This window comes from Colobus angolensis, unplaced genomic scaffold (assembly GCF_000951035.1).
Source record: "Colobus angolensis palliatus isolate OR3802 unplaced genomic scaffold, Cang.pa_1.0 Scaffold71, whole genome shotgun sequence".
In the NCBI taxonomy this organism is placed as follows: domain Eukaryota; kingdom Metazoa; phylum Chordata; class Mammalia; order Primates; family Cercopithecidae; genus Colobus; species Colobus angolensis.
Window position 1 is genome coordinate 3,833,581 of NW_012120821.1, and position 27,431 is coordinate 3,861,011.

Sequence of the window (27,431 nt, forward strand, 5' to 3'; positions counted from 1 at the left end):
TTTTAATTGTGATGTTAGGGTGTCAATTTTAGATCTTTCCTGCTTTCCCTTGTGGGCATTTAGTGCTATAAATTTCCCTCTGCACACTGCTTTAAATGTGTCCCAGAGATTCTGGTACATTGTATCTTTGTTCTCATTGGTTTCAAAGAACACCTTTATTTCTGCCTTCATTTCGTTATGTACCCAGTAGCCATTCAGGAGCAGGTTGTTCAGTTTCCATGTAGTTGAGCAGTTTTGATTGAGTTTCTTAGTCCTCAGTTCTAGTTTAATTGCACTGTGGTCTGAGGGACAGTTTATTATAATTTCTGTTCTTTTACATTTGCTGAGGAGTGCTTTACTTCCAACTATGTGGTCAATTTTGGAATAAGTGTGATGTTGTGCTGAGAAGAATGTATATTCTGTGTGGAGAGTTCTGTAGATGTCTATTAGGTCTGCTTGCTGCAGAGATGAGTTCAATTCCTGGATATCCTTGTTAACTTTCTGTCTCGTTGATCTGTCTAATGTTGACAGTGAGGTGTTAAAGTCTCCTATTATTATTGTATGGGAGTCTAAGTCTCTTTGTAAATCTCTAAGGACTTGCTTTATGAATCTTGGTACTCTGTATTGGGTGCATATATATTTAGGATAGTTAGCTCTTTCTGATGAATTGATCCCTTTACCATTATGTAATGGCCTTCTTTCTCTCTTTTGATCTTTGATGGTTTAAAGTCTGTTTTAACAGAGACTAGAGTTGCAACCCCTGATTTTTTTGTTTTCCATTTGCTTGGTAGATCTTCCTCCATCCCTTTATTTTGAGCCTATGTGTGTCTCTGCATGTGAGATGGGTCTCCTGAATACAGCAAACTGATGAGTCTTTATTCTTTATCCAATTTGCTAATGTGTGTCTTTTAATTGGACCATTTAGTCCATTTACATTTAAGGTTAATATTGTTTTGTGTGAACTTGATCCTGTCATTATGATATTAGCTGGCTATTTTGCTCACTAATTGATGTGGTTTCTTCCTAGCATCGATGGACTTTACATTTTGACATGTTTTTACAATGGCTGGTAACTGTTGTTCCTTTCCATGTTTAGTGCTTCCTTCAGGGTCTCTTGTAGGGCAGGCCTGGTGGTGACAAAATCTCTAAGCATTTGCTTGTCTGTAAAGGATTTTATTTCTCCTTCACTTATGAAACTTAGTTTGGCTGGATATGAAATTCTGGGTTGAAAATTCTTTTCTTTAAGAATGTTGAATATAGGCCCCCACTCTCTTCTGGCTTGGAGAGTTTCTGCTGAGAGATCTGCTGTTAGTCTGATGGGCTTCTCTTTGTGTGTAACCCGGCCTTTCTCTCTGCCTGCCCTTAACATTTTTTCCTTCAACTTTGGTGAATCTGACAATTATGCATCTTGGAGTTGCTCTTCTCAAGGAATATCTTTGTGGTGTTCTCTGTATTTCCTGATTTTGAATGTTGGCCTGCCTTACTAGGTTGGGGAAATTCTCCTGGATGATATCCTGAAGAGTGCTTTCCAACTTGGTTCCAGTTTCCCCAGCACTTTCAGGCACACCTATAAGACATGGATTTGGTCTTTTCACATAAGCTCATATTTCTTGGAGGCTTTGTTCATTTCTTTTTACTCTTTTTTCTCCACACTTCTCTTCTCCCTTCATTTCATTCATTTGATCTTCAAACGCTGATACTCTTTCTTCCAGTTGATCGAGTCAGTTACTGAAGCTTGTGCATTTGTTATGTAGTTCTCGTGTTATGGTTTGCATCTCTATCAGTTCTTTTTAGGTCTTCTTTGCATTGATTATTCTAGTTATCCATTCATTCATTCTTTTTTCAAGGATTTTAGTTTCTTTGTGCTGGTTACATAGTTCCTCCTTCATCTTTCTACAGCATCAGGCATATCCCCCAAATCTGCTCTCAGCTTTCCTATCTCAGTGTACCTGAATGGAAAGGAATGTGCTTATTAAGGCCCACTTTTTTACTGGGGCTCATTGTATGAAGGTGAAGTTTGGCAGTTAACCAAGGGACTTTCTCCCCCACTCCCTCTGTGCCTGAGGTGTCTTATCTGTGTTTTACTCTTGGCTGTTTCTGGCTGAGGGGCTGCTTGTAGTTAGAAGAGAAATGATTTCTTTGAAATGCATGAGGTTAGAATGGGAACTGGAACTTAAGGAGGTGGTGTTTGTCCAAGATAATGGGTCAATGCTCCTGCTCTGTCAAAAAGAAGGTAAGGACAGAAGCATTGCCCCTGCAAGGAAAGGCCCTATACTCTTGGATGGAATATTGCATAGGAAAAGACCACGTGAAAAATTCAAAGTCCAAAGGCTGAAGTGCACATCAAAGGGAAATGTGAGAAAGTGTTTTAAGTTCATGAGGCAGGCAGGCAAGTCAGTTATACCGTCTTGTAGGCCGCACTGAGAAATGCATGGAATGTGGGTTTAAGTGACAATTATGCAGAGTAAATTGATACATTTTTAATTTAAAAAATTGCTCCTGCTGCATTGTGGAAAACAAATGACAGGATGCATTCTGGTCATGGAAAGCCCAGGTGACAGGCTATTAACACCTTTCTTGTGGACTATATATGTCCTTTGCTTCTGTTCTAAATCACAGCTAGAACCAGTTTACCATCATACTGTTTCCGTCACATGATTATTGAGTCAAATAAACCTGTGACACAGATTTGATTGAACTTTTCATAATTGCTATATTTTTAAATTTTTGAAAATTAACCTGCTGCAGTTTTAAAAGTCCCACCAAGATGACCAAGGACTTTTTTGGTACAGCCAATTACACTGGCTGGCCTTGTATAGGAGATCGGTCTGGGTGGTGGGAGAAATTGAAGGGAAAACACAAACCTTCTTGGAAGGCTGGTGAGGGTTGCAAAGCTTTGGGAAGCATGAACCAAAGGTGGTGGTTCTTACCCTGGGAAAAAGGGAAGAAGTAAGAACAAAAGAATGCAAGAGAGTTTTTCTAAATAGCTTGTTTACTCATGTCTCCAGAAACCTGGTATTTAATCCTCCATGTGCAATTACCTACTAGCATGTTGACTCAAGGCCTTTGTCATTAAATCTATACTGATTAAATACCCACAGTGCCAGTTGTTCAGGGCTGTGGCTGCTGACTCTTTACAGCAACCTCCTCGGTGTCTGTTGGCAGCCTGGTCCCCTAGTCCATTCTTTCACTGGATATCAGTGTCGGAGTGCATTTGTTCATCCGTTTTTCAGCCAGGGTCTGTGGGATGGACCCAGCAGCCTTACAAAGATAACTTATTAGTTCTTTAACTATAGGCACATTATTATTATGATTATTATTTAGTCTCTGGTGTGAATACTTATAGGCAATGGAATATTACATTTTCTGTCTTTCTTTTATTCATTTTCTTTGACTCTGTGTTTTAATTCCTAGTTCTGGTTCTTGGCCAAGTTTGGTTCTTGTTCTGTTTTTTTTTTTTTTCATGGCCAGTTAATGATTTGTCATTGGTTACAGCAATGATGAGGAGTCAGGTTTTGCAGTTTAATCATTTGGCAATTTCTGTCAGATGGCTATTGAGCCTCTATTCTACTATGTGATAAAGACCAAGAAATATGGTTTGTGGGCTCTTTTGTTTGTTTGTTTCTGTGGTACACAGAGTTGTAAGATGGTATCTGGGCTTTTCTCTCCCTGGTGCTACCCTGTGATTACATTATGTTATCTAGTCAGACAGAGTTTTGTAGACATAACTTAGATCTCTAATAAATTGCCTTTAAATTAGAGAGATAATCTGGGTAGGTCTAACCTAATCATGTGAGCTCTTTGGCAGCTGGCAGAAGAATACATTAGAGCGAATCCAACATCAAAAGGTTTTGCCGCAAGGGAAAGATTTGGTGCAAGCTTTGAAGGTGCATGGGGCTAGGTAGAAAGAACTTGAGAATGAATAACATTTAAAAGCTGAGAGCAGTCCTTGGCCGAAAAACAGTAAGAGAATAGAGACCTCTGCCCTAGAGCAGCAGGAAAATTGATACTGTCAACAACCTGAATGAGCTTGGAGGCAGATTGTTTCTTAAAACTTCCAAATATGATTCCTGCCCAGCCAACAACTTCAGCTTGACTTTGGCCTTGAGAGACCAAGTAGGAGAATTCAATTGAGCAAGCTCAGACTTTTACCTACTATGTGATAATGGATAGATGTTTTAAGTCACTAAGTTTATGACAAAATTTTCCTTAGTGGTAGAAAACTAATTCAGTTTGTTCATTTTATTGTTTGTGATCTCAAATTAATTAAGAAAATACTCTGACTACTGGGAAGGTACTCCGTTTATTGATATTTGAACAAATGTTTTCAGCTTTTCTCTTAAACCTGCCTGAAACTTCTGCTATAAGTTTCAAGGAATACAGTGTACAATCTCAGAGTCTACTAAAAAGTACTGTACCAAGTGCTATCAACTATTGATACATTAAAAATTACAACATTGGACACAATTTTCCAAGTTGACAAGTCTTAGACCACTTCTTGTACCAGGGAGCTGAGTCAGGATTGTTAGGAATCTTTGTGGTCCAGAAGCACCTAACATTGTGAAAGTAGACTGCTGACCCATGATCCAGTAATAATAATAATAATAATTAATAATAATAATTTATTACACAGAGATGAAAGAACAAATAAGAATAATTTAATAGCAGGAACTTTTTGAATTTTTATATTTATTTATTTTCTAATCAATATATGAAGGATTCCCTTTTTATTTTTCCTTTATCAATCTGTAATAATCATTTTTGGTCAATTGTGTTTTAATTAACTGAAATAAAACTTTAAAATGTGACCTAATTCTCAGTGGCTTCTCAGATTTCTGAAACAAATACTTTTACTGAACATTCTAACTTCTCATAGCAATATAGTTATTTGTGTATGTTAAATGGGAATCTGTTCTATATATATATATATTTTTTTTTTTTTTACCAGGATACATAAATTATGCAACAAATGTTACAGGATCTTTGGTGTGTTGCTTTTCTGGCTGAAAACTTCTGTGGCCAATGGCTCTTTTGCCCAGCTTTTCCTTGGACCCACTTGACTTGTCTGCCCACTTAGCCTGGCAGGCTACACTCAGCTCACGCTACTGGCCTGAATCCCATGCCTACCAAGGGTGAGCCAGGTACAGAGCAGCAAGAAGTGGGTGAGTGGATGAGTGTGGGGTCTGGCCACTGCACAGTCAGGCATGCTGGCTGCTGAGTGGCCAGGCAGCTCCAGGTGCCAGCATAGGCACTGACTCTCTGCGAGGCTGCAGTTGGACCAAGCACACTGCAAGTTGCTTCCCTTGCTGGCACTGTGGAATGCAGTAGTGTCTGGAAGCTCTGAGATGCTAGGAACTTTCAGGGCCTCAAAGAGGGAGTAACAGCCCTGGCTCAGGGAGTTCCCAGATCTGGGATCCCCAAAGAAACACAGCTCTTCTCTCCCTCTCTTTGTCCACACAGTGGTGAGCAAGGGGAATGTTTCAGCCCTGTTTCTGTTACAGTTCTTCTAGCCTTTCCATTTGGTGGGCCCCAAGTTCTTGCTCTGCAACAAGAAAGAATGAGGCACACAGACAAGTGGAGGGTGAGCAAGATGAAGAGGAGCTTGAATGAGCAGTAGAGCTGCTCAGAGACCTGCTATGGGTAGCTCCTTTCTGTTGGCAGGGTGTCCCAACAAGTGTTCTGCCGTCAGCAGACAGTAGGAGGCCCTGAGGTGGATGGCTCCTCTTTGCTGGCAGGTGTCTCATTGGCTTAGCAGCTCTTGGCAGAGAGGAAGCCCTGGAGTGGGTTTCTCTTCCCTGCAGGCATATCATACCCGGAGTGGGAAGTTCCTGTCAGATGCTGGTCATCCTGACATTCTCCAGCTATCAGCAGAGAGGGTAGCTCCTCTCCGCAGCTGGTCATTTCATCATCTTGCCTGCTCTGGCTGAGCCCAAGGTTTTTATGTGCCTCAGAATGGGGAAGTCCATGTTGATTGGTCCATGGCAACCATGGTTGGGCCCAGTAAAAAGCACCATGAGATCCCCCTTCAGTCCACAGGACTGGCAGCCCAGCCCCCAGGCTTTACGCCTTCCCTAGCTGAAGGTGAGGCTTCTGAGGACCCATCCCCTTCTGCCCAGAAGTCTTTCTGCTTTCTGCTGCTGTCCATGAATACCAGGATACTGGTAACAAAATGTACCTGCAGGTCAGTGCCAATCTGCCCTCAGTGCCCCCCTGGTTTCCCCTCCCATGCTTGTCAGTGCCCAAAGCCCAGAGGGGGCTAAGGTGGCAGGAGGCTGGTGTGTCAGCACTTCCCTGAGGATGTGCACACCTGGTCAGGCTGTGACAGCACCCAGGGTCAGCCAAAACCCTGCTCTGAGATTGGAGCAAGTGCCAGGAGTAGGCAAAGGCCAGACCGTGGGAGCGGATGTCCCTAAACATTCAGAGACTTGGTGAGGACAACTTTCCCAAACCCTAATGATGCAGACTACAGTGATGCTGGGTCCTGTACTTCGGGGGGTGGCAGTGTACCCAGAGAGGATGGGGCTCCTGTCTGATCCATGGAGCGAGAGGCCTGGGCCTGTCTCCCTGCAGCAGCCTGCGTCTTGGCAGCAGCCACTCTAAATGAGACCTCTGCTGCCATCAGTAATGGCCTTACCTGGAGTGTTACATTTGAAAATAAATTTTATTTAGGAAGGGATGAAAAGCCTTTCATTAAGGAGCAAAGATTGTATTTTAAAAGTAAGCTCAGTACTTACAAAACCCTTTCAGAAATAAAACTAGCTTGATACCTGTTTTATAGGTAAAGGGTCCCAGCTTCACAGAAGGTAGGAAAGATCCCTTTTGGGCAGGCCAGAAATTTCAAAATCTGTTAAGGATCTCAAAGAGAAAATAACTCACTAAAATCTTGTGTGTGTGTGAAGTTTCAACAATAGAGTTTCTTGGGCTTGGTTTCCTAGGTTTAGGATGAAAAAGCAAATAATAGAGGCATCATGAAAGTCTAACTATTACTGAACAAAATTTCCAGATAGAAGTTAATTCTCTGCACTCATAATACTCCATAATAGACTTACCTGACAATAACCACCTCTTGTTTCATTGTGAACATAATTAGGGCAAACAGGATCAGCTTCTTGTGCTATAGAATAATCCTTGACAAATTTATATGAGCAAAATGGGCAAAATTTTTAGAAAAATATTAAAAGTTGGTCAGCGAAATAGTAGACTGACAAAAGTATTATTTAATTATATAAGAAAATGTACTTGAAGTTCACTTTATATCTACTATAAAGAGCTCAGAATCCACAGGATTACATGCTAACATGTACTTTTCTGTTTGGTAGGGAGCATAATCTTAAAATTTACAGTTTTATGATCTTACAGGATACAAATCAGTTTTATAGCTAACTTAGTAAACCTGCTTTAAAATGTCCTTTCTGGGATATTCTAAATACCTTATTTATCAAAATGTTATTTGATCCAGCTTTACTTTCTTATTAGTTCTCTCAATAAATCAGGAGTCAAATAAAATATTTGACATGTGTTCACCTTGTATTTACATAGGAGTCATGTTTTTAACTTATTAGAAAATTATAGTAACCTAATATGGTGTCCCTGTAAGGGGAGTAAAACAGATAGATTCAAGAACAATTACAAAGGTAAAATTAGGAGAAATTGGTCTGCCATTTGATATGGGGTTTTACAGTGAAGGAGAGGACAGATAACAATTCTTAGGTTTAGACACATAGATGGATTTGAATACAATTCAGTGAACTATAGACCAGTAAAAAAAGTAGGAACAAAGTTATTGGGAGAGTAGGGGAATGATGAAAGGCAATGATTCTTGTCATAGACATGTTTGAATTTGAGGTACATTAAATTTTTCATGTTAAGATTATAAATTTACTCTTGGCTATTCATGGAGGGAGCTCAGAGTAGAGATTTAGGATGCAGATATAAATTAGATATATATATATATATATATATATATATATACACACACACACATATATATATATGTCTTTGTTGAAATTATGGATATGGGCCATGGAAAAATGGTGAATTTGGAATATTTCAGTCATGGCCTCTATCCAAACACTCTAGGTAAAAGTGAAAAAAGACACTCAATTAACTTAAGAGGAAAAGTAGGATTTTTTTTTTTTTTTTTTTTTTGGCTCATGTAAGTGAAACATCTCCTTTTGGGCTAGGGTTAATGCACACAGCCACATATTAGAAATCTATCTTTTCAGCTCTGACTAAACTTTTCCTTAATTTTGGGCAGGCATTATGGAGTGTGATGAAGGTGCCTTGGTAACACCAAGATTACTTTTGACAAGAATGAAAGAGTTTCATCTTCAACCAAAAATTGACATTGGAAAAATAACCAGCTGAGGATAAGAGGTAATCAGCCCTGGTCACCTGAGCACCTCTGTTGGTGGGAAAATCACGATCTCCTGATTGAAATCTCTGTCAGATAAAACATGAGAAGTTCCTCAGAGAAAAAGTAGTTTGTCTTTCTAGAAAACAACAGAAGATATCTTCCTCAGGAAAAAGCAGAAATATACCATAGATTAATTCAGAATATCAAAATTCATAGGATTATTTGTTTGGTGGATAAATTGTAAGAAATTAGCTACATAGAGCTGAAAAGAAAAATCTGATCAACTGCTAACAGTAAAAAATATATGTGTTTACAACAAATTGGTGTAGATTTTTGTAAAGGTCTTTGAATAAATAATTTTATTGAACAGCAGCAGCAACAACAACAAACTCACTATGTAATGAGTAAATATTTCAAATATTTTTAACAAAACTAAAGAACTACTGCTTTTAACAAAATTAAAATTATGATGGTCCTAAACAAAAGTGATTAACCACAAATTCTAGCTAAAAAGGTGTTTACACCAACAGATAAAATCAAAGATTTTTAGTATTAGCATTATGGTGGACCAGATACTCGGAAAAAAGAAAATACTGAATAAGTACAAGTATACTTTCAGAGTATTGTTGAACTAGAAAGAACATGAAAATCTGCAGATGACAAAAATCAGAGGTAATTTAAAATCACAGTGATGATTTTAAATTAGGAGTTATGTTGTCCTGATCGTGGTTGAATGTACTACGTTAAAAATATCCTGAGGTTATACTTGGGAGAGAATAGTCATTTGGCACATGAAAGAATGTGATGGATGAAGCTAGAGCTGAAATCCCCCACTTAAGACATAGTCACCTTAAAACGCTGCATCTTTAGCAAATGTAGTATACATTTAGGGTGTCTCTCCCATAAGTCAGCTCACTGGCAAAGAGATGACAAGCAATGGCATAGTTTCTAACTTCCAGGCAGTAAAACACAAACAAATGAAAAGGCTATCATGAAAATTTAAAATCACAGATTTAGGGGATGCATTTACACTATCTGTAAATTCTAGGACATCTTAATCTGAAAAACTAAATTTGAAAATGTCTGTCATTGGGATCCCTCACGTCCTGACAGGAAGAGAGAAATGGGATAGAGAAATTCATTCATTCAGGCCTCAAGGATTTCCTGATTGCATTTACCCAAGGAATTGCTCTGCAGGCTCCCAGCTACTTCAGACCTTCAAATGCCTTTTCACTCAGTCTCTCTACACATTTATATGACCTTGATCACTTAATGTGCAATCATAAAATACGGTGTTTATTCATGACATAGGGAGACAATTGCATAGTTCATAGAACAGAAACATTCTCTAGATATTCCCTCATTACCAGGATACTTACTACGTTCAAACACAGAGACAAGACTGCACCCACTTCCTTTCAGTTCAAATTTCCTTTCTTACAAATTAATTGCATTTAAAGAAAGCCTGTCAATTTGTATATTCAAAAATTTCCTATAACTGTACATTTCTCTAACTCTGAATTTAGTCTTTATGGTGAATATAAAACGTGGTAGAGACACTTTTAATTCCTAGTGCAAATGACAATAATTTTTTAAGAAGCAGCTCCAGGGTTATTTAATGAAAATTGGTTTATATAACATTTGATTTAATACTGATTGTAAATACTTTAGTGCCAACTCCAGTGAAACTACATTAATCTTTATGAGCTGCAGGTGTAGACATATAAGAAAAAAGTCATAGAGATTCATAATACTACATGCAATTATAGTGCCATGTTATTTTATATGTGAACTGAACTAAGAATTTATATGACAATAGAAATGAAGCAGATTGATCACATAAATTTTTATAACAATGTCACTGCAAGATAATCTGAAAAAGTCACATTCTTTATTCATCTAGTAACTTTTATTGTTTTTTTGGTTTTTTTTTTTTGAGACGGAGTCTTGCTCCTGTCGCCCAGGCTGGAGTGCAGTGGCCGGATCTCAGCTCAGTGCAAACTCTGCCTCCCGGGTTCCCGCCATTCTCCTGCCTCAGCCTCCCGAGTAGCTGGGACTACAGGCGCCCGCCACTTTGCCCGGCTAGATTTTTGTATTTTTTAGTAGAGCCGGGGTTTCACCGTGTTAGCCAGGATGGTCTCGATCTCCTGACCTCGTGATCCGCCCGTCTCGGCCTCCCAAAGTGCTGGGATTACAGGCTTGAGCCACGGCGCCCAGCCTCATCTAGTAATGTTTTAATCTCTAATATGTACCAGACATTGTGCTAAGTAGCCAGAGACAATCTTCCTAAGTATGTCATTACTTGTTTCTTTTGCATATTTTCAGTAAGCATATGATTCTGAGATGTCACTAAGATAATTTTAGTATTATTTCAGACCTTTTAAAAAGGGGAGGGGATGACTATGAGTTCATCATCATGTGTTCTCACATATTCAAATATCGGTAGAAAAGTTGCAATCTGGAAAGCAAGTGAATGCTGCCTGAGTGTATATCACAGAGTGATATTTTCATTTCCGTGCCATAGTGTGATGGTGTGATGAAATTTTGTGGGCTAGGCGTTTTCACTCATTGTTACAAGGTCAAATTTGGTTGACTCAAGGAGATTTTGAAGGACTTCATTTGAACAACATATCCACAATAATTCTATGATGTGCCACCTAAGACTATTCCAAACCATTAAGTTAAAGCAGAAGTACAGTTGGAGAATCTGAGATAAGACTGAAATGTGGCTCTTACACTTGCTGGTTGTATTAATTTCATGGCTGTATTAATTTGTGAGACTGTAACAAACTACCACAATATATAGTTTAAAGCTACACAAATTTATTTTCTTACATTTCTGGAGGTTAAGAGTGACAAAAAAGCGGGGCAGGGGGACTTACAGAGTTAAAATCAAAGTGATAGCAGAGTTATCACTAAAGCTTCCAAAAGGCAAGCACGCCATTATAATAGACAGCCAGATGGATAAATAAAATAATGATAAATGATAGAACACAGTGTGTGTATGTGCATATGTACATTATTACTAGCATAGAAAGCTGAGAAGCTCTTTTTGGAGGCTCTAGGAAAGACTTTGTTGCCTCTTCCATCTTCTAGAGGATGTCTGCATTCCTTAGCTGGCTAGTCTCTTCCTTTAAAACAAGCAGTATAATATCATTGAATTTTCTCTCTCTCTCTGACTTCTGTTCTTCTGTCATTCTGTCATCACATTTTCCTCCTTCACAGAACCTCTTTCTCTGACTGACTTTCCTGTCTTTCTTTTATGAGAATCCTTGTGATTACATTGGATACATTCAGATTATCCAAGATAATCAGTCTATGTCAAGATCCTTAATCATATCTGATATGGTTTGGCTGTGTTCCACCCAAATCTCATCTTGAATTGTAGTTCCCATAATCCCCACGTGTCGTGGGGAGGAACCAGGTAGAGATAATTGAATCATGGGGGCCCGTTTCTCCCATCCCGTTCTCCTGATAGTCGTTCTTATGAGATCTGATGGTTTTTATAAGGGGCTTCCCCCTTTGCTGGGCACTCATTCTTCTCCTTCCTGCCACCATATGAAGAAGGATGTATTTGTTTCCCTATCTGCCATGATTGTAAGTTTCCTGGGGCCTCCTGAGGCATGCTGAACTGTGAGTTAATTAAACCTTTCTCCTTTATAAATTACCCAGTCTTGGGTATGTCTTTATTAGCAGTGTGAGAATCGACTAATACAACATCTTATGCTCTTTTGCCCTACAAGGTAATATTCATAGATTCAGGTATTAGAATGTGGACATCTTTGGGGGCCATATTTAGCATGCCACATTGTGTGAACTAGGACAAGTTACTTAAGCTTTCATGGTCTTTCCTCATCAATAAAATGAATTATTAAGAGCACTTATGTCCTGAGTAAAATGAGTGTGTGTGTATGTGTACATATGTATATGTAAAACCATATGTATATTGCTCATGTATATATACACACATATACATAACTGTGTTCTATCATTTATCATCATTTTAACTATCCATTTACCTGGCTATCTACCATAGTACTATGCTTGACTTATAGTTACTCATGAATATGTATTGTAGACTTAGAAAAAAATTATATTAAATACTATTAATAATAGCAATGATAGCTAGCATCCTGAGCACTTATTTGCTCTCTGCTTAATTTTATTTATTGTTTGTCTCCTATTCTTACTCCTATTTATCTCCACCACTCCTTATAAATTTAATATTCTTAAGTTTTTACATATGCTTGAGAAATATGTAGTGGTATTTTGAGAGTAATTTGTTTTTAATTTATATAAATGATATTTTGCTATCATATTCATTATCTTGCTTACATTTTTCACACACTGCATTGGTAGAGAGCTCTAATTAACAGCACAATCTTTGAAAGGATATAACAAGAGTTTGTAATGGTGCTATCCCCTAATATTCATGTGATGCTGGAAAAATTGCCAGCATTTCTGTTTCTCAGTGTTTCTAAGTTATTTCCTCAGACCACATCTCCAATATTTAACATGCTTTTTCTTCCGGTGATAGACAACTAAGGCTTCTCTAACTCACTTCTGCCGTAAATGGAACTATGATGAACTCATTTATACCTATTCCATTATGGAATGTGCATCAACTATTATGAAAGAGAGACATCATGGTCTTTAATTTAGGCACATACTTAATTTCAATAACTAATGCCAATTTGTCTTCATGTATTCATAAAAATATATGTTCAAATTCACAGTCTTTTTATGTCCTAATCAACTCTTGATTATATGACACTTTACCCTTTGCCAAATTAATAGGTATACACTGGTGAAACATCTTATTTTAAATTTGGACTTTACTTACTTCTTGGCTATTTGGGTATTTAGTTAAGCATTCGTTAAAAATTCAAGTGTTTACTTCTGAGATTTTAGTGCTTTTTGTTCATTTTTCTTTGGATTTTCTTTTTTGATGTTATTTTGTAGTTTTTAATATATTTGTACATGATATCTTCAGAGTAGTTATATCAATATTCTGTCAGTGTCTTTTGTTAATTTTGACCATTATGTTATTTGAATTCATGTTCCTCTGTGTACTTCTTTCTTATTTTCATTTTAACACAGCTGTGACTTCTCATAGAGCCAAAAGTTTTTTCCATGTTATCAAAATAGACCTTTTTTCTATAATAAAAATACATTATTATTTCTTTTCTTTTTTTTTTTTTTCTTTTTTTGAGATAGAATCTCACTGGGCTGCTCAGGCTGGAGTGCAGTGGTACAATCTTGACTCCATTCACTGCAACCTCTGCCTGCAAGGTTCAAGGGCTTCTCATGCCTCAGCCTCCCAAGTAGCTGGGATTACAGGCACACATCACCACACCTTGGGTTAAATTTTGTATTTTTGGTAGAGACAGGGTTTTGCCATGTTGGCCAGACTGATCTGGAACTCCTGGCCTCAAGTTATCCACTCAACTCTGCCTCTCAAAGTTCTGGAATTACAGGCATGAGCCACGACACCTGGCCTAAAAATGAATTCTTAAGGAGCAAACAACCAGTAATAAACCACCACTACCAAACAGAATAAAGAAAAACAAGCTCAGTTTCAAATCTATGAAAAAAGCAATTTTAAAGTGCATCACTCCAAAAATCTCACTTTAACCTAAAATATATGCAGTGCAAAACCAGAAGAATATATTAGAAAAATACCTATTTTGTTTTCATGTAATATAAGAAAGTATTTATTATCTCCATTAATTAAGAAGAAATTGTTTGGTAGAGTCAATAGAATGTAGGGAAGATTGCTTTAAAAGAGAATCAGGATTGTCAAAGAAAAACCACACTGGGAATAATAAGAGTGGAACTTACGCTTTAGAAAACCCAATTAGAAATTCACAGACACACTTGAAATATGCTCAAAACACAAAAGAGGAAAGTGGAGAAATGCAACTGAAGAGAAAATGAAAAGGATATGAGAGCCAGATCTTAGAAATTCAGCATAAATATAATAGATGTTTTCAAAGCCAAAAATACACCAAATGAATGAAGCAATAATCAAAGTTACACACCTGGAGAAAATAGTTGTAAATTTTGAAAAATGACTACCATATGTTAGGAAAATTTCAGGAAAAAGTATTTTCATAAATGTAAGTACACATACTTATACTTATGTATATATACAAACTTATTATCTATATACATATAGCTATTTTCATTCTGCAATATCCAAGGAAAAATAAAAAGACATATGATTGCAAAAGAAAAAATACCAGATTTTCTTTACTTTTTCTAAATATTAATGGAAAGCAATAAAAAACTACAAGATTCTTAAAGAAAATTATATATCTGTTCTAAGACTTTGCAGTAAACATATTAAAGATTTGAGTTGTTTCAAATCGTACCAAATAATCATAAGTTGTACAGATTATTATTTAGAACAGACACAAAAATATGACTAGAATCCCATTTATTTAAATGAAATACCCAATCTAATCATGACACATCACCAGATAAATTGTATGAAGAGGTAATTATATAAACTTCACAATTCACATATGGATATAGGTGAAAATTTGTACAGTATAATGTGAAATAAGATTGAGATGTAAATTAAAAATTAAAATCACTATGATAGAACATTTTTTATAGAAATTTTATTAAAGATCATACATCATTACATTAAATAAGAAAAAATATCCAAATATGTGTGATACAATTCATAACAGATTTCTCACAAAATAATTTAACAGATAGAAGCAGATATACTTTTATACATGATGAAGAAAATATATAATTTAATAAACATCACATTTATTAGTCTAATAAAAACTGGACATATAAAATTATACTTCTGACTGGCATGGTGTCTCACGCCCATAATCCTAGCACTTTAGGAGGCTGAGGCATGTGGATCCCCTCGGGTCAGGAGTTCGAGGCCAGCCTCTCTAACATGGCAAAAAACCGTCTCTACTAAAAATACAAAAATTAGCTAGGCATGGTGGTGGACACCTGTAATCCCAGCTACTCAGGAGGCTGAGGCAGGAGAATCACTTGAACCTGGAGGGCAGAAGTTGCAGTGATCTGAGATCATGCCACTTCACTCCAGCCTACGCAAAAGAGTGAATCTCTGTCTCAAAAGAAAAAAAAAAGTATGCTTCTATGTATATAATATTTTTTTCAAGAAGTTCCAAATAAAGAATAGATAAAAGGGCAACACTATTATTACATAAAAGGTGAATTGTGATTAAAAGTTGGGCTCTTAAGTCAGGCCACCTAGCTTCAACATTTAATCTCTGTGTATTCTTAAACTGATTTTTAAGCCTCAGTTTCCTCATGTAAATAATGGAATAACAGTTATACCTGCATCCTAAAATTATTCTAATAATGAAATTGAACAACCTATATAAAGTCTTTAACTGTGATTCAAAATATTATTGTTGTAATTTTTATTAAAAATTAATAAACTGATAAATAAACTCAACCAGAAAATTCAGAAACTGGACTAGACATCCCCATTTTCAAAAACTTTTCATATATGCTAATTTCTTTTTTTTAAAATTTATTTGTTTTTTATTATACTTTAAGTTCTAGGGTACATGTGCATAACGTGCAGGTTTGTTACATATGTATACTTGTGCCATGTTGGTGTGTTCAATTAGAAAGTAGATTCAAAAACACGTTTCTTTCATTAATTGTGCTTGATAACACAATTTTTGTTATTGATATCTAAATTATTATACAAAAATACAAGTTATTGCAGAATTATATACAAATGTAAATAAATGGAAATAGTCAACATATTTCTAAACACTAAGACTAAGAATCTCTATCATTAATTCTTTCTGTTTAAACCTCGATGGGAAAATTATTTTCTTGCTGGTTATTTTGACATTTAATCTAAATATCAATTTCCAAAATTCATTTGTTCGAATAAAAAGGTAAAAGTAAGTAAATGAGAAATATTTAAGGGGATAGATTATCTTTTCATTTATTACCCATATAAGTATTAAAATATTCTCCATGCAATATAATATTTAGTAATTATTAGCATTATAAAAAATAATAAAATAAGAGGCCACAAACCCGACACCCAACTCAACAGAGAATATTATAACACCGAGGGTCCCTCTGTGCTCCGAACTCCCAGACTCTTGCCTTATGCCAACTATAGAAGTAACTACTATTCTGTAACTTATTTTTTTATTCCTTGCTTTTCCTTAAAAAATGACCATGTAGCACATGCCTCGAAACAAAATTTTAAGAATTATTTAATTTAAAATGTGTTGAAATGTGATACCATACTCTAAGAATGCTTCAAATATATGGCTTTTTTTTTTTCACTGAATACTGTTTCTAAGATACAGCTAAGCTGATATGTCTAGACAAAGTTATTTGCTGTAAAATTTGATATTTTATGATGGCATCACAATGCATATTTTGTTCATTTTCCCATAGATGGACATTTGCAATTACTAAGAATGAGAAGCTGAGCATTATTATACATATCTACTGCTGTAAATATGAAAGAGTTAATGTACATGAAATAACTGAATGGATTGCCTGTCTTATAGTTTGCTGTTGTGTGTGTGTGTATCTATCTTTAAAATTGTTTTCCAGAATTGTTGTACAGTTGGCCCTCTGTACCTGTGGGTTCTGCATCTGCAGATTCCTCCAACTTTAAATCAAAAATAGTTGAAAAAATAGTAACTATATAACAATAAAAATAATAAAAATAAAATACAGTATAGCTATTTATACAACATATTTCACATGAGGATATATACTTTCCCCTACTATGCTTTGACTAAAAAATCTATTTTGCCGCATTATTTTGCTTTAATATCTATCAAAACATTTGAGAAATATCTCTTATTTTCTTCTATGACCTTTCTCCAACTGTCTGCCCATAAGTGAAAATAACATTCCAGGATATATTTGAAAATAATGAATATAATGAGTACTTAAAATCAACCAATATTGAATCCACAAAGTTTAAAAGGAAAACAGACTGACAAAGTTTTACCAAGTTTTATTGGAATTAGATTTAAAATATCATAAATAACATCAGTAGTTGCTCAACAAATCATGTAATAGGAATTTAACCTTCATGAATAGGAGTTAATCATTAGTTTCAAGGTTTGTCAAGAGTGGGAAAGGGACCATTTTAGAATGTCAAGCACCAAATTTGAAGAATTCACATATTTCTTATATTTAATCTGACAAAATAGCATATGATATGCAATCTGATATTATGACCTACATTTATGGATTATAGAATTTAATTCATTATAGCTATATTTATACTAGAATTGTCAGTTGAAAAATCACATGGGCGCCTGTCATTGAAGAGAGATGTGTTGCAAGCTGCTCTGCCCTCCTAATAAAACAGTTCTTGGAAATAGATGTCAGATATGTGGGGTTTTTACCCTTATTTCAGTATATTCTTTCTCAAAAAATTACTTTCCTTATTTCAATATTATCAGAATAATGGAAAATGCAGTAATTTGTTGTTTATAAAAGTGATGCAGAATATGAGTAAAATTCCTGTATTGTTTTTGATGCTCAATTCTCAGAAGTACTAATTGCTAACAAAAAGCACAAGTCACAGTTTAATGTCTCTTTATTTGTCTATTTGCAACTATGGAAAATATTGATACAAAACATCTAAATCCTGTAATGATTTGGTTTGTATCTTTTGTGCTTTGGCTTAATAGGCTGTATCTGTTCCTAATTTTTTCACATTGGGTTCACATGGCTTAGAGTGCAAAAAACCAAAGTACTTCAAAATAATAAATTCCCTTTTTTGGGGGGCGGGACGGGGGGATGGAGTCTTGCTTTGTCGCTCAGGCTAGAATGCAGTTGCGCATCTTGGCTCACTGCAACCTTCGCCTCCCAGGTTCAAGGGATTCTCCTACCTCAGCCTCCCAAGTAGCTGGGACTACAGGCACGCGGCACCATGTCCAGCTAAGTTTTGTATTTTTAGTAGAGAGGAGGTTTCACCATATCGGTCAGGCTAATCTTGAATTCCTGACCTCGTGATCTGCCGGCCTCGGCCTCCCAAAGTGCTGTGATTACACGTGTGAGACACTGCTCACAACCAAAGCCAACATTTCTTAGAAGTACCACATGCATTTAAGAGGTAGAAGTTGTAGCACTGTACTCACAAGCATTTAGAAGTAGGCCCATAAATATGTCATCCATTATGCTATGCCATTGTATGCCTGTCCATTCTTTCAAAAATACATTGGTATTAATATTTTTCATCTCAATACCTATTAGAATGTTACTAATCAATGTGTAGTAGATAAAGCCTGTTTTTTAAAATACTCATTTTTTTATAAAATTATTGAAACTATCTGTTAAATAATTTGAAACACACTCTGATCTAATTATCCTTTAAAAATACATGTAATCAGTTAAAGTTATGGATCCTTTTGGAGAAGTGGGGTAATTTTGACTTTTAGACAGCATTGAATATAATGGATATTTCTTTAGAAGGCAAGGAAAAGACTTACTTTAGACTGTACCATATTCATAGAGAACACAGAAGTACTGGTAACATTCTTGTGTTGATGCCAATAACAAGCAGTCATTATGATGTTTTAGGGGCACTGCACTCGAACCACATTTTCATAATTAATATTCCAACATAACAAAAATGAATGAAGCATAAGTTACAGAGAAAGGGAAGTAGACATAGAGGCAAAAAAATGCAGAAGCAGAAAGATACTAGACAGAGTGTGTCATAGGCAATTATTATTTTTAAAAAAGGAAGAAACTTTTCTGAAAATCAATCTAAGCCATTATAGGTAGGGGGTCTCTATCTCTGTCTGAACTGAATATTGTTTCCTGCTGTTCCTGTCAAGAAAAGGGACATTGTGATTTCCAGTGTAATTTCAAACCTTGTGATATGAGGTTGGCAGTCTGTTTCTCCAGCATGCTGGAAGATCTCACACCTGAATGAAAGGCAATTTCACCTCTGTCATAGGGTGATGCTAGAAGATGTGCTCTTCACAAGGAAGGATAATACAAAATCTTGTCTTACAAACACAAAACATTGCAAGATGCTTATTGAATCCTAACTTTGAATTACGTTATTACATTATGTCTCCTGCACTTAATAGACACTCCAGAAAAAGTGATGAGTGGGGAAAATTACCAGGGAATTTGCCAAATGTAATTAAATTAACTGCTAAATAATTTTAAATGGTTACCCAGCTAATGACAATACAAGAAACTATTGTTGTATTATGTTGAAATATTGGGTAGAAAGTGTAATAATTAGCTTCAAAATCTATGAAAATGGGACATATTTAGTTATGAGCACACAACCAAGAGTCTAGCAATTAGGTAACTTACCCGATGGAAGGACAATCTTTAAAAATCTAGTTTAAATGCAAGAGTAGAGAGCAGTTGTTTTTCCTCGTGAATTTCTTTAGACAACAGTGGCTGGCATATTTTGATACATAAATTTTTAAAATATGAGATTATGAATACATTGTTTTAATATTTCAAATTTCCTACTCAAACAAATTTTAAGTCAATGTCCAGCAATTCCCTTCCTAGTTATATTTCCCAAACAATTGAAAACAGGGACTCAAACACTTACTTGTACACCAATGCTCATAGTAGCATTTTTAAAAATTCACCAAAAGTCTGTTTTTGACACAACCCAAAATTCCAACAGATGAATAGATACAAAAATGTAGCATATCCATACAACAGGAGGTTATTTAGCGATAAAAATATGTAAAGTTCTGATATATCTTATGATATGAATAAACCCTGAAAATCTGTTAAACAAAATAAATCAAGACTCAAAAGGATAAATATTGGATTATTTGGATTATGCTGGATATCTAGCAGACAATTTTTAGATACAAAGAGTAGCATAGATGTTACCTGGAGCAAAAATCAGGGGAAAATCGGGACACACTGCTTAGTGAATTTAGCATTTCTGTTTAGGATGTTTAAAAATTTCTGGAAATACATAGTGGTAGTGGTTTAACAACATTCAATGTATTCACAGAATACATTTAATGTGGGGAAAAGAAAGATCAGACTGTTAATGTGTCTATATAGAAAGAAGTAGACATAAGAGACTCCATTTTTTTCTATTTGATCTTCTTTTGGAGTTTGTACTTGTTTAACCTGCATTTGAGGTTGTAAAGTTACAGGCATCTGAGCTGCTGTAAGAGGAGTTGGCCATTGTGGTTTAGACTCTGATGGCTCTGCTAATTCTGGACCTTATTCTTCCAATTTTAACGTTTCAGGATATATCACCTCCTGTAATTGATTATCCTCAACATTTTGCCTTGACCGAGCCATTACTGGCTCTGCTACACATGTACAGTGTGAACTTCCTGTTCCTTTCTGGGATTCTATCCCTGCCTCTTTTTCACAATCTACTACACAGCTTTCAGGGACATCAGAAACTGAAACGTTATCTTCTTCTGTTTGAAACGGTTCTAAGGGTACTTTAATAATGACCCAATCATTCCATACTGTAAGTGGGATGATTTTACCTTCCCTACTTGCTTGTTTTAATTCTTTGCCAATTTTTTCCCAGTCTTTTAGATCTAAAGTTCCCTGTTCCGGAAACCATGGGCAAAACTGTTCTATTGTTTGAAATAGCATAATTAGATTTTTGGGAGAGACTTTAACTCCCCCTCTTTTTAAGAGAATTTTAATAAAGCTCCAATCGATAAAAGACATATTTACTTTTAGTTTGCCCCATTGTTACCCTAGGTTCTTCCAAGTGCACAAGCTTACCTCAAGGCTGACTGTAGACGTACTGGGGAGTCTCTCATGGACTTGTCCTCAATGACTACGCTCCAGCATACCTTCACCTTAGAGAAAAGCACCCACACTGGGCACCAGATGAAGGGGTGGCCTGCCCCTCCACACCTGTGTGCGTTTCTCGTTAGATGGAAATAGAGACTTGAGAAAAGAAATGAGACACAGAGACAAAGTATAGAGAAAGAAAAAGTGGGCCCAGGGGACCGGCGCTCAGCATACAGTGGACCCACGCCAGCACCGGTGTCTGAGTTCCCTCAGTATTTATTGATCATTATCTTTACCATCAAAGAAAAAGGGAAGTGGCAGGATAATAGGATCATCATAGGGAAAAGGTCAGCAGTAAGACATATGAATAAAGATCTCTGTGACATAAGTTTAAGGAAAAGTGCTGTGCCTTGATAAACATATGCAAACATCTCCATAAACCTTTTTAGTGCATAAAGAGCAGCATTGCTAGCAAGTCCCACCTTTAGCCCTAAGGCAGTTTTCTCCTTTCTCAGTAAATAAAACATACAATCGCGTTTTACCCCGAAATGTTCCATTACCCAGGGATGGGTAGGAGACAGATGCTTTTCTCTATCTTAGCTGCCAAGAGGCCTTCTTTCCTCTTATACTAGTCCTCCTCAGCACAGACCCTTCACGAGTGTCACGCTGGGGGACGAGCAGGTCTTTCCCTTCCCACGAGGCCATATTTCAGACTATCACATGAGGAGAAACCTTGGACAATACTTAGCTTTCCTAGGCAGAGGTCCTTGTGATCTTTGGCTGTGTACGTGTCCCTGGGTACTTGAGATTAAGAGAATGGTGATGACTTTTAACCAGCATACTGCCTTCAGGCACTTGTTTAACAAAGCACACCCTGCACAGCCCAAAATCCTTTAAACCTTGAGTCACCACACACAGCACATGTCTCTTGCAAGGAGAAGGTTGGGGGTAGGGTCACAGATTAACAGCCTCTCAAACACAGAACAAAATGGAATCTCTTATGTCTACTTCTTTCTATATAGACACAGTAACAGTCTGATCTTTCTTTTCCTCACATAATGTCTTCAAATTGTACACTTGGAATGTTTAAAATGGGAAAAATTACATAATTTATATTTTATTGCAAAAACAAATAAAAAAGTATACACGGCAAAGTCTTCCTCACTCCCTGAGCACCACTCATCACAATTGGGAAACAATTTTTATCATTTTCTCTTAAAGCCTTCTAGAGTTGCTTCCTACTTTTAATTAAGAAATAATTTAATTTTTCTCATATTTTAACATTAGGGATGTAATAAATGGTACCAATTTCAGCAATAACAACAAAATAAAGATCCTAAGATACACAACAAACTATATTAAGAAAGCTGGTTCAAATCAAGACTTAGAATCCACACAGTGAGTAACACAGGAGGCACATAATTAGGGAAAGTCTGCTTAGTGCCCTAGAACTGAAGGAGAATACCTGTGGAAGGACAACTTTGAAAGTGCCTCCCACCACCCCTCAAACCACCACTACCCAGTCTCTTGAAGGCTGGTGTCTAACCTTTATTGGAGAAGGTATAGTTTTACCTATTGGATATCAGAAAGATTCACCAATTTGACTAGACCAAATATTAGCCTGAAGTCCATGAACAGGAAAAAGAAACGAGATAGTAGGAGGGGTGCCGTTCAACAGCACAGGGAGCAAGCGGATGTCAGAGACATGCAGAAGAGTTCAGGATGCCAAGGCAGAAAGAAAGCCTTTCAGGCCTGGTTTGTGGATTTAGAGGACAATCTGAAGGTGATCACTGGGCCACTTTGGGGCTGCAGTGTCACCAAGAGACCATGTATTCTGGCCAACACCAAAGCTGGAGTTGAGCTTCACCTGATGGCTTCAGCCTGCACCGTTGACTCAACAGGGAAATTTAAGGAGAGACCTTTCTTTTGCAATATCCCTCTAGTGCCCTCTACTGAGAAAGCTGAATAGTGTGTTCACTCTAAAGTAAGGATGCTTAAAGGAATTCTGTGCATTTTGAGAGAGACAGAGCGTGTGTGTATAAATTTGGAGGTGAGAGGCAACAAATTGATATGCGGGGCAGATACTATGATTAAACTTCCTACACTCACACGAATTCAACTTAAACTCTGGGAGAATGGAAGGAGGAGGGTGGTTGGTATAATTTTAAAAATAGAGAGAAAAACAAGATGATTCCTTTTTGGTAGCAGATTTAAGTGTTTTGGGACTAACCATATCATCACAGTGATACCAAGCAAAGAAAACAAGCCCAATAGATGTCAGACTCTCCCCCAAATTATGTTCAATTAGGCACCCCTCATTTCAAGGGAAATAATTGGGAATAAATGACGTATAGATTAGGACGGATCTATGTGATTCATTTCCTTCTGCTCTGTGATATGTTGAAGAACCCGTTTTCTTCCCACTGACTTCAACTACCTTGAAGTCCACATGAAAAATGAACTCATGTGCCAAACTTTCTTTGTCCTCAACTTAAGTGTAGTTTTACAAACTCAGGGCTGTTTTAAATCACGTTCATGACTAAATGACAAGGAATAGCATTTATGCACACAAATAATAACCTTGATTATTATACCATACGAAAGCACCAGTTAACTCTTTTTGCCCTTTTATGGTGCTATCATAGGAGGTCAGATTCTTCATTATAATTCCATATAGGAACAGAAGCCAGTGGGTGTAACTATTAATTGTTCCTTACATTATAATAAAAATCTCATACATCAGATGCCCTCTCTGAAAATTTGATATGGAGATATAGGTAGCAATTTATGAAATAGAAAAAAAAGTGTTAGACAGACAACGCAAGTGCGACAGTTGTCTACACTTTAGAGGTAGAAGTGATATGAAATGTTTGCTCATTTTAAAGCACTTTTTAATTTTTATTTACATACAATAAGTGCATTATTCAATGTCATTAGTCAGTTTATAAAGTTATGTAACCAAAACCACCATCTAGTTTTAAATCATTTGTGTCACCCCAAAATGTTCCTTTGTGTCTATTTTTGGTCAGTCTTCACTCTTAGCCTCAGCCTGAGGCAGTTACTGATTTTCTGTCTTTATAGGTTTGCCTTTCCAGGAAATCCCTTATAAATATAATAAATCTTTTGTTTCTGCTTTCATCCATTCAGTGTAAGGGTTTTGAGGATTTTCTATGTTAGATCGATGCATATTTAGTTTGTTCCTTTTTATTGCTGAATAGTGTACCATTGCATAGATATGCAACATTTTGTTTACCCATTCACAGTTGACAGTCACGTGGATTTTTTTCCTGGGTGTTTTGTTGCTATTATGGGTTATTATGATGTGAATATGTACCTAGAAGCCTTTGTGTGGACATATATTCAATTCTTCTGAAAAGACATGTGAGAGTGAATTTGTAGGTTCATATAGTTGGTTTATGTATAATCCTTTAAGAAACTGCTAAAACAGTCTTCAAAATTTTAAATATATTTTAATATATTAAGTTGTGCAACCATCACCACTACTATAGTTTGGAACACTTTATTATCACCCCCCTAAAAAAGCCATTGTCAACCGCTTCTACCAAACAGCACAACCCCAATTTCTTGGAAGACAAGGTCCTTACTACGCATCCTGGCACCAGTCAGATGCTTCAGGAACGAGGTCATGTGGGCTGTTCTCCACACAGAAGGCTGAAGAGTTGGCAATAGATGTCTGGATCATATCAAAGAATCATCAACTCTTTCTTCATCAAAGAGTTTCTTGATTGTTATAAGTGTCCAATCAGTTCCAGAGTTCCTAAGTAGTTAATTCCAATCACTCTTTCCAGAAAACTGATTTTTTCTTGGTGGTGTAGGTGACATGCCCAACTTTAAGAGGCTCTTACTCTCATTTTACAAGTGTTTTTTTTTTTTTTTTGAATCCTCTCAATTGATTATATTCTAGAGTGAAGAAGTTTTAGGCAAATACAGTCCTACATTCTTAATATACAGACCATTTCCCAGGAAATATTCAGGATTCAAACATAAACTGGCATTGAGGAGCAAAATTCAAATCAGGACCCCAAGTTTTTGGACAAGGCAATGGTGATAAGATTACTAGATGACAACACTGTGGCTTTTTATCCTATGAAGCCAGAGTAAATATTAAGAGCAAACTTGGCTGGTGCCCTCAGAAATATGTTTGAAGAGTTTAGTATTTAAAAAGTGCATCTTAAGTGTCAAGATGAGCTAATACAGTACTTCATATCAATAAATACAGGTGTGGTGGAGTGCAGGAAACACTCTCTCATGATATTTTAGTTGGATGGATCAATTAACTTTCTCTAAAACTTAGTGGTAAGCCACCATGACGGGTAAATACTAGCTGATATTTACAGGCAGTGATGTAGGAATTATTGGGCATCTTTCTTTGATGTATAACAAATGTGCCTTTTTTCTTCTTAAAATTAATCTCATTCAGCACTACAGTCTGAATTTTGAACCATGGGATTGGATAAAGTCAATGTGGTTGTATTAGTCCATTTTCGTACTGCTGGTAAAGACATAGCTGAGGCTGGGCAATTTACAAAATAAAGAGGTTTATTGCACTTACAGTTCCACGTGGCTGTGGAGGCCTTACAATCATGGTGGAAAGTGAAAGGCACGTCTCATACGGTGGCAGACAAGAGAAGAAGGCTTGTACATGGAAACTCCCCTTTTTAAAACCATAAGATTTCATGTGACATATTCACTCTCATGAGAATAGCCTGGGGAAGACCTGCCCCCATGATTCAATTACCTCCCACAGGTCCCTCCCACAGCACGTGGGAACTGTGGGAGTTACAATTCAGGATGAGATTTGGGTCGGGGCACAGCCAAACCATATCAGTGATTTGAACTTCAGAGTAGGATGTGCTGTTCGTGTCATAATAATTATGGCAGTCTTCAATATTTCTTACAATATTTTTTCAGCACATAGTTACAAAGTATCAGAAAAGGCATGTAGTAATTTTATTCCTCTAATTCATGTGGGGTAAGGAAGATGCTGCCCAGTGAAAAAGGTTTTGCCTAATGGTTGTGTTAGTCATGGATAAATAATGATAGATAATGCCTAATCCTCTGTCCCAAATTGTGCTTCTTTATGCTCTGAGTAATTTCATCTAAGCCTAAGGATGGAACACTAGTGGTAAAACTTGTCTTGAGTCCAAAGATCTATTAGACCCCCTCACACTACCTCTAAGATTCAATCACAGAGTATGGTAATTTTATCAATGAATACATAAAGACAATTGGGGGAGAAGCCACCCTTAAAAGATACATAACATCTCATGAGCCTGGAAAAGAAATACACCTCTAGGGCATTATTACAAACACAAAAATAAAGGCGGCAATTAAAAAAACAAACAAATATGAAAGATTTTTTTCTGAGAACTGTTTGTTCTGAGAAAGTTCAAAGAGAAACATTTTTTTCTTTAACTCAAAATGAGAGCAATTTTAAAAAGGAAAATAGAGACTAATAGCATAAGCTAATTACATTGGAAAAAAATAAAATTTTAGGGGAAATGTAAAAATTTCAAAGATCAGCTTAGATAAATATGAAAGGGAATAAGAAATGTCCTTCACTGCTCTTGTTGATGGGTCTAGTGAATACAGAAATCTTTTCTTTTAATTGATAAAAGATGAGTCACACCTAAAATATATTTGACAAAAAGAGGGGAAAAGTCACAGAGTCTATGGAACTATCTCTCTCTAAGAGGATATACGTTCATAAAATTATTTAGAGGCCTTACCTCAACATATGAGAGAAAACCAAGAAACAATTTTGGGAGACAACCCCTGGGTAACTGGAAACCCATATTGTGTAGACATAAATAGGAATGGAAGCCTAGGAAAACCTAGATTTAAGCATTGTTTTAAAAATATGTTATGCAGTATTTTTAAGATGCTATGAAATCATATCCACAAATTTATTTAGTAAGGTTAAAAAAGAAAGCTCAGAGAAGATGATGCACACTAAAGGGAGTCAAGAAAGACAAAAAAAATTGAGAATATATTTTGAAAGAATGAGAGGGTAGAATTGTTTTATTCAGAGAGGTGATGACTGACAGAATTTGTCTGTGCAATGGATGATTGGACAGATGAAGAAATTATTATGTTCATAAATATGTATTATTGAGGATGGAACAAGAACATTTTTGGAGAATTGTTTTAGGAAAGAAAAAAGATTAATGTGCTTTATACCTGTAAACATGATGTAGTGGAAGAGAGCTACTTGGACTACTTAATAAGTAAAAATTATCTAGCATTGATCTATCTATCCATCCCTCCATTGATCTATCTATACAATTTGGTTTGCTTGAGAGGAGGCAAGAAACTGGAT